We start from the raw sequence: 12873 nt of genomic DNA on the forward strand, positions 1-12873 counted from the left end.
TAATTGTAATTGCGAATTACAATTAATGAGGAGAGAGAGTGTCAGACGGGCACGGGGGCGTGTCCAGCGGACACGGGGCCGTGCCCAGCCTTCTGTTCAGCCTATAAATAGGAGTGCTTGGTTTCATTCCATCTCATCCCTTGGCACACCACCTCTCTCACACTTCATCCACCGCCCACCACCACCATAACACCATCATCCATCACCATCATCCATTGTCCATCGTAGAGTGTGTGAGTCGTCTCGGGATCCAAGATTGATCGTAAGAGTTCTTGACAATCAAGGCCATGTTTGCCTAAGTCTCTTACATCACTTGGTGAAGACAAGTGTTTAGTATAATACTTTTTATTTTCAATCTTTTGCACTTTTTATTTGGTTTTGTATTAATGACTTTAATAATTAGTTGCTTATGTTGAAGGTGATCTTTCCATATCGTTTGTCTGTGGTGTCTTGGCATTATTTTACTGTCTATATAAAATAAAAGATTTTCACCATTCATATCTTCACGGTCTATATGGAGGTATGTTGGCTACCTGGTCGGGGGTTAAGGGAACGGTTTGGTAAGGGTCTTGCCCTTGTTCAGCGTTTAGAGGTCCTGCTTGGGACCTGGGTCAAATTTAGTAGGATCTCCTTCAATGCCCATAGGTATTGGATGGCGGGGATCCAAACTCTTTGACTCCCTCATAAGTTAACTACTATTAATACTATAACTCGGCTATTTAGGATTGTATCCCTGCTGACTCAGACTACTTAGCCGAAGGTAACGTCACCGCCGAAAGCGGGGCCTACCACAATTTGCATTAATAACTTAATTCATTATCTTTCAATAATCCGACCCTTTAGGATTGTATCCTTGCTGACTCAAACTACTGGGTTGAGGGTAACGTCGCCTTCAAAAGAGGGGCCTACTACAATAACTAAGATAATCTCTTAAACAAGTGCAAAAGTGCGAAAATAATCAAAGGTTATACTAATACACGTGTCGGATCTAAGTGATTCATCTTGTCTATCTGTTTTTATTTTATTTTTATTTTTCAGCATTTAGTTAGTTTTTATTTTCTTAGTTAAAAACATTTTTCTCACTTTTTGATTTGATTAGACGTTGAGGATAAACTGGTATTAAAAGCTCTTGTGTCCTTGGACGACCTCGGTATCTTACCAACACTATACTACGTCCACGATGGGTGCACTTGCCCATATGTGTGTTTAGTGTTAGTAAATATCGTGTTTTATAAATTTAAAACTTGGCTAAAAGTGTAAAAGGGGCTTAAATATACATCAAAAATATAACACACTTCACGCACATCAAGTTTTTGGCGCCGTTTCCGGGGACACAAGGATTTTAAGAAAGTTAGGAATCAACGGCCTAATCATATTTTTATTTTTCTTTTTAATTTTTAGGATTTTTCTTAGTTTTTTTCAGCTTCTGCAGGGCTCAGCACGGGCCGTGTCTGGTCGGACACGGGCCGTGCCCAGCATCGTTACTGGCAGTTTTTGTTTTCCAAGTTACAGAAGGCTGACCACGGGGCCGTGCCGGTGCAACACGGGGCCGTGTCCAACTTCCAGTAACTGGGGATTTGGAAAACAATCACTGAAACTCCGACCACGGGCCGTGTTCGCTAAACACGGGGCCGTGGTGAACCTTCTGACCAACATTCTTTTCTGTTTTTATTGCAGGACTTGGAACCCGACGCCAACCTCACGTAGTGTATGAGTTCCAGTTCCAATAAAGACATAAAAGAACCACTAGAAGAACCCGAACGCTTTCTCAGAAAAAGGTTAAAAGCCAAAAACCAAGAGAAGGTTTCGGGTGACCCACCTCCAATGGCGGACCAACGTACCCTTATGGATTACCTACGACCCACCGTAGGTAATCTAGGCGCCGCTATCAATGCTCTGAATGTCGAAGCTAATAACTTCGAACTTCGGCCGCATTTGATACAAATGCTCCAAAACTCCGCAACCTTCCACAGGCTTGCGGACGAGGATCCCCATCTACATATAACTAATTTCTTGGAAATATGTGATACCTTTCGGATCAATGGAGCATCAAACGACGCCATCCGCCTCCGTATGTTTCCCTTCTCACTAAAAGACCGAGCGAAAGCTTGGCTCAACGCCCTCCCAGCTGGATCGGTAAACACCTGGGATGAACTAGCCCAAAAATTTCTATATTAGTATTTCCCTCCCGCTAAAACTGCTAAGTTAACGACTGAAATTAATACATATTCACAAGAGGACGGGGAATCCTTATATGAAACTTGGGAAAGGTTCAAGGAGCTATTACGCAAGTGTCCCCATCACGGCCTTGCAATATGGCAACAAGTATCCACTTTCTATAATGGATTGTTGCCACACACTAGGCAGACACTTGATTCTAGCTCCGGGGGACTTTTAGGTAATCGACGCCCACACGAAATATATAATCAAATTGAGGAAATTGCTCAAACCAATTTTCAATGGCACACCCCCCGGGGAAATAAGTCTATCGCCCCGGGCGCCCATAAGGTCGATGAAAGCACTTCTTTACAAGCCCAAATCGAGGCCCTTTCTTCAAAGATAAAAAAATTGGAAATGACAAAAACAGTCTCGGTTATGGCTTGTGAAGGGTGTGGTGGGTCACATGAAAATTGGAGTTGTATGAAAGAAGCAGACGATCAACAAGAAATGGTAAACTACATTGATAATAGACCTAGGTCGTCGGGTCCCCCAACGGGAACTTACAACCAAGGATGGCGAAACCACCCAAACCTTGGTTGGAGGGAACCCGGCAATAGTAGTAACCAACAAACCCAACGAACAAACTTTCAACAACCAAGAAATGAGTCACAAAATTTCACTCAACAACAAAGTGGACGAGAAAGGCTCGAAGATACTGTATCTCGCCTCGTCTCCGACACTGATAAGAAAAACTCGGAAAGATTTTTACAATTAGAATCAAATTTTAGAAATCAACAAGCTAGTATTCAAAACATAGAAAAACAATTAAATCAAATAGCTCAAAATTTTTCCGAGAGACCGCAAGGCGCATTACCTAGCAATACCGAAACGAACCCAAAAGCGCAAGTTCACCTCATCACACTACGGAACCGCACCGTAGGGCCTGCAGAAGTGCTACCACCAACGGAAGAAACAGTACCCACACCTCTGCAGGAAAAGAACTCCCCTCCGTCACCAGAGCCTACCAAGGCTCCTCGAGTTCCATACCCCGGTAGGTTAATTCGTCAAAAGACCAATGAGCAATTCGCAAAGTTCGAAAGTCTGTTAAAACAATTGCATGTCAATATTCCTTTTATCGAAGTCCTAACCCAAATGCCCAGGTACTCTAAATTCATGAGGGACTTCCTTACACATAAAAAGAAAATTGAAAGTTTGCAATTAGTCAATTTAGGCGAAGATTGCTCCGCCCTCGTACTCAATAAACTTCCCCAAAAGAAAATCGATCCCGGAAGCTTCACGATTCCCTGCTTAATAGGGGAATCACCAGTTCGTAATGCCTTAGCCGACCTTGGGGCTAGCATTAACCTCATGCCCTCATCAATGTTCAAAAGACTCGGCTTAGGAACCACGAGCCCTACAAAAATGAGCATACAACTCGCTGATCGATCCGTCAAATTCCCACAAGGTGTCATCGAGAATGTCTTGGTAAAGGTAAGCAGATTCGTTTATCCAGCTGACTTTGTCATACTCGATATGGAGGAAGACACCGAGGTCCCCCTTATACTAGGGAGACCCTTCCTTGCCACCGCCCAAGCAGTGGTAGATATGAATGACGGGACACTCACCTTGAGGTATGGGGATGATGAAGTGAAGTTCGGAGTTGGGAAGAGAATAGAGGACGACGACCCGGTCAATTACATGAAGGTTATTGATTCGAGCTTGGATGCTGCTCTCCGACGGTGTAACATGGGACGCCAGGCATCCCACTCAGAAAACATATAACCTCGCATTGGGTCTAGCCAAGGACCCTTATAAACGTGGCGCACCACGGAGGCATTCCGCGGAACTATCCTTAGTTTAGTTTAATCTTTTAGTTTTAATTTGCAGAAATAAAACACGCTCATGGTGGTATTGGATGAAAAAGGGAACGAGAAAAATGGCCCCATGCACAAAGAACAGAGCAACCCGACACAAATCTCCATCACAGAAGGCTCAACACGGGCCGTGCCCAACCAACACGGCCCCGTGCTGAGCCACCTGCAGAAAAACGCCCAGTTCAGGTAACTGGACACGGGCCGTGTTCAGCGGACACGCCCCCGTGTCCAGGCTTCTGTCTTATTTCTTTAATTTCTGTTACTGGCACCTGACCACGGGGCCGTGCCCGGTCACCACGGGGCCGTGTCCAGGATGCCAGTAACATAAATCTTTGCTTTTTAACCCACTTTTACACATTCTAATCAACCGAAAATCTTATTTTTGGGACACATTGAGGACAATGTGTAATTTAAGTGTGGGGGGGATGCTAAAACCTTGAATTTTGCAAATCCTAATTACAAGCCTTACACAAAACTCTATTGGAACCGCTAAACACCCCAAATTTTTTCAAAAACTTTTCGTTTTTTTTTACTTGTCTTGGTTTAACTTGGGAATAACAAGTTCTAAAAAGGTTATATTTTTACAAATTTACAACCGATAGCGTCGTGATAACAAAGAACCAACATAAGAAAATTACGAAACGGCATAACAAGTCTAGTTAAAAATTCGATTATATATACTTGATCGCATTAAAAACCCATTCCCACAAAAGTGAGTTTTGAGCCTTTATTGAGCATACAAATATACATCTTTAGACTAAATGCTCATTTTTCGTTTCTTGTGTGAATAGCCGCTTGGTTCTTACAACTCTAGAACTTGCCACGACGATACATTCCCGGTCCTTACCAACTTAAACCCAAGTAAGTAAGTGATGGAGGCATTAGGACTAACCATATTTTTCTTTCTACACCATTATTTTTCATTTTTTTTACCACCTACCCAAAATCCCCCTAGTTAGCCCCTTTGAGCCTAAATCTTTCATTTCATTACCCTAAAACCCTTTTTACCCACCAAAAACCCTTTTTTATTTTTCACCCTTTATTTTAGTAACAAGCTCGGTTTTTCGTAAGCTCGCTATTTTATGTGACTTATCAAAAAAAATATGATGAAGTCAAAAACAAACAAAAGCTATATAAAAGCTTGTTTGGAGAAATACTTCAAAATAAAAAGTCACTAAAAACAAGGTTTGTCACGAAAACCGACGCTTTTTACGTTTTTCGCCCTTTTACTAACCACTAACCCAACCACCCACCTTTAACCCAAGCCTAACCCTTCACCCAAAAAGTCCTCTTGATATTTACAAAGGTAAAAAGTTAAAAAGGAGGAGGATTGATTGCTTGGCAAGCCTATGGAAGGCGTAAGTTCCATACCGCTCTCGAGTGATTCAAAAAAAAATTACACCTTCGGCCGAATGTTGAGTGATCTCCCGTGAGGTATGTGAACTTGTATATAAATGAAATTTTAACAAGGCATGCTATGCCCAAATAAGTAATTTATCTTGTGAAACGTTCTAAATAAATCATAACGAATAGGATTGTAAATAAATAAAAATAAAACTTACAAAGATCTTGGATTCCCGACACTCTATGACAAGCCAAAAACTTTCTCTTCTACCTATTCCATTTGGGAGTGTAAGCCACATTTAAAGAGTTTTGCTTGAGGACAAGCAAAAGTTCAAGTGTGGGGGTATTTGATGTGTGTAAAATACAACATACAAATCACATCAATTAAGGCATAAAACTAACCCTTTTTAAGTACTAATGTTGGAAAAAGAGTGTTTTTGTCTTTCTTTTGTATTTTCAGGATGAAATGAGCTCAGATTCACAAAAGAAGCAAAAAGACAACTAATTCTAGCATAAATACAAGAAAAGGAATAAAAGTATACTGCCCGGACCCTCAACGGCATCCTCCAAAGCAAAGAAGAGAAAGCAGAAGTCTGAACACGCCCCGTGCTCAGCCAGCACGGGGCCGTGCCCAAGAAGCAGCATAAAAGACAAACTTATAGAAGCTTCCATTGCCCACCACGGGGCCGTGTCCAGCGGGCACGGGGGCATGGTGAAAGTACAGCAGGCGCATTAATTGTAATTGCGAATTACAATTAATGAGGAAAGAGAGTGTCAGACGGGCACGGGGGCGTGTCCAGCGGACACGGGGCCGTGCCCAGCCTTCTGTTCAGCCTATAAATAGGAGTGCTTGGTTTCATTCCATCTCATCCCTTGGCACACCACCTCTCTCACACTTCATCCACCGCCCACCACCACCATAACACCATCATCCATCACCATCATCCATTGTCCATCGTAGAGTGTGTGAGTCGTCTCGGGATCCAAGATTGATCGTAAGAGTTCTTGACAATCAAGGCCATGTTTGCCTAAGTCTCTTACATCACTTGGTGAAGACAAGTGTTTAGTATAATACTTTTTATTTTCAATCTTTTGCACTTTTTATTTGGTTTTGTATTAATGACTTTAATAATTAGTTGCTTATGTTGAAGGTGATCTTTCCTTATCGTTTGTCCGTGGTGTCTTGGCATTATTTTACTGTCTATATAAAATAAAAGATTTTCACCATTCATATCTCCACGGTCTATATGGAGGTATGTTGGCTACCTGGTCGGGGGTTAAGGGAACGGTTTGGTAAGGGTCTTGCCCTTGTTCAGCGTTTAGAGGTCCTGCTTGGGACCTGGGTCAAATTTAGTAGGATCTCCTTCAATGCCCATAGGTATTGGATGGCGGGGATCCAAACTCTTTGACTCCCTCATAAGTTAACTACTATTAATACTATAACTCGGCTATTTAGGACTGTATCCCTGCTGACTCAGACTACTTAGCCGAAGGTAACGTCACCGCCGAAAGCGGGGCCTACCACAATTTGCATTAATAACTTAATTCATTATCTTTCAATAATCCGACATTTTAGGATTGTATCCTTGCTGACTCAAACTACTGGGTTGAGGGTAACGTCGCCTTCAAAAGAGGGGCCTACTACAATAACTAAGATAATCTCTTAAACAAGTGCAAAAGTGCGAAAATAATCAAAGGTTATACTAATACACGTGTCGGATCCAAGTGATTCATCTTGTCTATCTGTTTTTATTTTATTTTTATTTTTCAGCATTTAGTTAGTTTTTATTTTCTTAGTTAAAAACATTTTTCTCACTTTTTGATTTGATTAGACGTTGAGGATAAACCGGTATTAAAAGCTCTTGTGTCCTTGGACGACCTCGGTATCTTACCAACACTATACTACGTCCACGATGGGTGCACTTGCCCATATGTGTGTTTAGTGTTAGTAAATATCGTGTTTTATAAATTTAAAACTTGGCTAAAAGTGTAAAAGGGGCTTAAATATACATCAAAAATATAACACACTTCACGCACATCAATACCCCTGATCCAACGGTTACCATTGTCTCCTACGTGATGTATGATATGGTTTTTTGTATGTTAACCTTTCTCTATATATATATATTAAAAAATAATTCGAGCCAACCGAGTCGAACCGAACTGAGCGGACCTTTGCTCATGCTCGTAGGCCAGAAACGTATGTAGAAAACAGGATCAAGACTTATGATTGTAATGGTGAAGTCCCCCATTTTAACTAATAAAGCTCAAGCTGCTATAACTTATTCACTGAAATTAACAAAACTCCATGTTAGAAAATAACATTACTAACAATCCCAGCTTGTATAATCTTTTCTCCATAGAGTTGTACTAAATAAAAGGTGTAAAATCACCAATCATATGAGTATTTGACCAATGAATCCAAAAGATTAATTATAACATCAAGTGTGATTTATTCTAGCAAATAAACAAAAACCCATGGATGTAAATCCTCAAGAATACAGCAAAATCAAGCCCAACATGTTCAATGATCTCACTTCCTTCATGGCTTCATATTCCTAGCTAGCTTGAGGCATCCCTAGCGGCGTCTCGGAGTGAAATCAGATGAAGATAACATTTGTTGAGATGAAGTGAATCTTCTGGTTGACCAAGACTTCCATATACAGGGACCAATTATGTAAAATTGTAAGTAGAAGGGGGTAATTGTTGGTCTTAGTATCAAAGAGTTTGTTGTTATGAGTTGTAAGCAGGATAAAATGAATTGAACCCTTCCTTAGTCTTTAGATAACTTTGCTAGTTGGAAAGATGTTGTGGAGAATTGTACGTGGATGAATAATGAAACAAATTACTAGAATATGGGATGGTTATGCCAGAATGAGACAGACGACATTCCGCATTTGTATGGATTAACATTGGGTTTTTTGTAACAAGAGGAAAGGTTATCCTTATCAGACTACCAATATCTTCCTATTGTTTTGTATAACAAACACACAAATAAAATATCTAGAGTCTGTACTTTGATAAATTACTTGATCTAAAAATCAACTTAACAATAGATCATTGAACATTTATCTTCAACCAGCCTGTGCATACATCAACATTTTTTGTACTAGTATAATTTGTGAGAGATTGCCATCGCAGGTATGTCCAAAGACCACATTGCGATAGTAACAAGGTGGTTCCCACTTGTAAGCAGTAGATTTACGAAAAAAAGTGATTATAAGATGGAAATTTAACTCTATAAGGTCATCATTGTTTGAGAAGACTTGTACCAATTTCTCACCACTAAGGGGAGGAGGGGCGGTGCGTTATAGCACCGTGATGAACAAAAATAACGCGTTAAACACCGCCCCGCCCATTAAGTTTCACGCGTTAAACTTATAACTCATCATACCCTTCACGCGTTGAACTTCAACAATTAATACAAAGTGCATTTGAAAAAGTTCAGATTCTTTTGTCCTTATTCATATTCTTTTGTCCTTTAGCAATTGAATGAATACAAAGTTTGTGTTGAAAATAATTCAATCAAACAGTTAATTTATTAATTACCGAGTTATCAGCCAAACCAGTTTGTTCCAACTTGAGCAAACTGATTAAAGAAAGGTAGAAGGAGATTGTCCCGTTGTCGGACGAATTTAAAGAACACGCAAAATTAAAACCAACCTGGCGATTGAGATCGAAGATCCTTAAACGAGAAACTTGAACTGCACGGATGACTCCTGTCCTTAAAGGATTTTACGCGCTCGTATTGTTGTGAGCTGCAGCGTAAATTCCCAGGATTTAATGCAGAACTGATCTGATCTGGTATTCCAACAGCAATGGAAACCAGAAAACGCAGAAGCTGGAACGAAAACAGGAACACACAATAGAGAGAGAGAGCTGCGAAAATTGGTGTATAGAATAGGTAGCAGGAAGCTTTTATTTATAGGTTTGGTTATACCAGAGAATAAGAAAAATAGGGAGTAGGATAACCATCCATAACCAATTCGAATTCCTCAATATATATCTAATACGAATTCAGTTGCTGGATGAATATCCCAAACAAATTCATGTTACTGGATATATATCTCATACGAATTCGGTTCACTTGAGATAATGAGATAACCCCCACTAGTTTCGAACTCATCTCTATCTCCCTATCTGATTCGATCCCCAGATCTGACCCACCTGACCAGACCTTAGCTAAAAATAAAAGCTCCTCAGCTCCTAGCGACGATGCATACGTGCGAAGTGCAAAGTGCGCCTCAAACGCGACCATTCTCGCCTCAAACGCGACCATTCGCGAGCTCGCGGCTCGGCTCGGCTCGGCGCGCGTGCGGGCTTCATCCACTTCTCAACCCATTTAACACTTTGAAGGCCCATAAGGAACAATCCCTTATAAACCACTCAAAGTTCACTCCCTCCACCAATGTGGGATGGAGGAAACATACCAACTTGTATGTTTACCTCTTTAATATTTCCAACAATCCCCCACCAAGTTGGAATGTTTCCTTTCACTTAGACTAATGATGTCACTAGGTGTCACGAAGATTAAACCCAGTTTATGTTGATAAACAAGAAGAGACAGATTAGATGGTGTCCTATGGAATTAAACCATTAACCTGATAGCCCCCTTCGGTTTACCCCCACACATCACCAGCTGACTTTGCGTTCTCACTGTGCGCGAATATGGTCGTGCGCTATAAATCCTTTTCATGACCCTTTAGAAGATAAACCACTAATCTTCACTCGAGGCGGCACCACCCCTAGATCATATAGGCAAAGTTTTACATCACCCACGTTGCTTGGATGCCTCCAAAACTTTGTTAAGAGCATAAGCTCACCCTTATTCTCGGCAACGACGTACTATCATACCTCACATGGATCTATTAAATTTGATAGTACCTTCTATCGTTAAGTGACTTCGTTGTTACCCATTAAACTTGAGAAATAGGAGCACTAAGTTCAAGTTGGGTTTCCATCACTAACGATTCTATTGTGGTTTTAGACCCATGTCTCTCGTGGTATTCACAACCAAATCTCTCATCAGAGGTTTAGTAAACGGATCTGCCAAGTTCTTATTTGTCTTGACATAGACAACCTTGATGGTACCACTTTCAAGCAGTTGTCTCTCATAATTGTGCCGAAGAGCTATGTGTCTCGACCTCCCATTATACACTGCATTGTATACTTTAGATAGTGTGGCCTCACTATCACAATACATGGGAATGGACGGCATTGGAACATCCCACAGACGGATGTCGGTAAGTAAATCTCTAATCCACTCTGCTTCCTTACTAGCCGCAGCTAGCGCTATGAGCTCAGCTTCCATAGTTGAGTGAGCAATACACGTCTGTTTCTTGCTCGCCCAAGAAATTGCTCCTCCTGCTAGAATGTAAATCCACCCACTTGTAGATTTTGAATCATTGGTGCGATCAATCCAGCTTGCATCAGAATAACCTTCAAGTATTCTGGAAGAAGACGTGTATGTCAGTTCTAAGTTACTGGTCCTTTTCAGGTATCCAAGTACTCTGCCCACTGCCTTCCAGTGTTCTGTCCCTGGATTAACAGTATACTGACTCAGTTTGCTTACAGCAAAAGCAATGTCGGGACGAGTGCAATGCGTTGCATACATCATACTTCCAATAGGACTCGCATACTCCAGTTGAGCCACTGCTCTTCCAGAGTTCACATTAAGTTTCATACTTGGATCAAACGGAGTATTAAACTCTTTAATATTTAAGTGTTGAAACTTAGTCAGAATTTTCTCTATGTAATGAGATTGACTAAGAGAAATCTGACTTCTAGTTCTCTTCACCTTGATCCCAAGAATGGTATCAACTTCTCCTAGATCTTTCATCTTAAAGTTCGAGGACAAATATTTCTTAGTTTCAGAAATACCTTCAAGGTGAGTGCTAATGATCAACATAGAGACAACATAGAGACAAATCACGACTGTATAACCGGGTTCGCATTTAGTATAAATACATCTGTCAGCACTGTTGTGTCGAAACCCGAAATCAGTCACAGTGGTGTCAAATCTCTCATGCCACTGTTTAGGAGCCTGCTTCAAACCATATAGAGATTTAATAAGTCTACACACTTTGTTCTCTTGTCCAGGCATCACAAACCCTTCTGGTTGCTCCAAATAAATCTCCTCATTTAGATACCCATTTAGAAATGCTGTCTTTACATCCATTTGATGGATGTACAGCCCTTTCAAAGCAGACACCGCTATTAGAGTTCTAATAGAACTAATTCTAGCCACAGGTGCATAGGTATCAAAATAGTCGATCCATTCTCTCTGCCTATACCCTTTAGCAACTAATCTTGCTTTATAGGCAGAGATGGATCCATCTGGATGGTACTTCCTTTTGAAAATCCATTTGGATCCAATAGGTTTCTTTCCCTTGGGTAGATCAGCTAACTCCCAAGTTCCATTTCCCATAATGGAATCCATTTCATCATTAACTGCCTCCTTCCACAAAGGAGCATCTCTCGATGACATCGCTTCATTGAAAGTTTTAGGATCATCATCCAAATTCACAGCGAAAATGACCTCTCTCGTCACTTTCTTTTGAGTTCCCTCAACCAGGTAAGAAAAGAAATCATCTCCATAACTTTTCTCTTTTCTAACTCTAGTACTTTTCCTTGGTTCTTCAACTATTGGTGAGGGTTGAACCCTTTTTTCAGAAGTACTAGAAGTTGTAGTGCCATTTGAGTTTTCATCATCTCTAGAAAACTTGTTTTGAAAAGGAGCTACAAATTTAATTTAGTTAGTTATTAAAGAGGAAGAACACAAATTAATGATTTTTGTAAGTTTACCAATATACCCTTATATTAAAATTAAATGCAAATATTAAATGAAGTAAAATGAAGCATTCTTATTGGTTGAAACTTCTTCTTTTTTCTTCTTACAAAAAATTCTTCTCATTTGAACCCACTATATATATATATATATATATATATATATATATATATATATATATATATATATATATAGGTAAAGGTTCCTGTAAAAAAGACCAAAAGTGTGAGAAGGATAAGAAAAAATCTACACCATTAGATCTTTGATCTAATGGTTTAGATTAATAGGGACCAAATTGTAAAATTTGTTTTATTTTTTTGGACTGATTTGAAAATTATAGGGGTAATAAAGTCTTTATATCCATTCAAAATAGGTAACTGTAATCAAAATCCCTACAATTTCGATCTCTCTCTCCAATCGCACGACCAGAGCTCTCTCTCTCTCTCTCTCTTCAAATTCGATCTATCTCTCTACATTGGAGTGGTGCCGGATCGACAGTGGTGGTGCGACGCTGGTGGTGCGGCGGTGGTGGGTGCCAGATCGGCAGTGGTGGTGCGACGCTGGTGGTGCGGCGGTGGTGGGTGCCGGGTCGGCAGTGGTGGTGCGACGCTTGTTGACATTTAAACAGACTGATCTCGCCGGTTAGTCGCCGGAGACAGTGAGGGAAATCTCTTTGCCGGAAGTGGAGAAGATGATACAGAGGTGTTA

The 12873-nt window shown here is 40.6% G+C and overlaps 1 non-coding gene across 1 annotated transcript; it reads right to left on the reverse strand.

Annotated features, from left to right (window-relative positions):
- Positions 1 to 2202: 2202 nt before the first annotated feature.
- LOC118490946 lies at positions 2203 to 2309 on the reverse strand. Its single transcript, XR_004890171.1, has one exon. It is a non-coding gene; the product is annotated as a small nucleolar RNA R71 (small nucleolar RNA).
- Between the last annotated feature and the right edge of the window lie 10564 nt (positions 2310 to 12873).

This window comes from Helianthus annuus, chromosome 3 (genome assembly GCF_002127325.2).
Source record: "Helianthus annuus cultivar XRQ/B chromosome 3, HanXRQr2.0-SUNRISE, whole genome shotgun sequence".
NCBI lineage: Eukaryota > Viridiplantae > Streptophyta > Magnoliopsida > Asterales > Asteraceae > Helianthus > Helianthus annuus.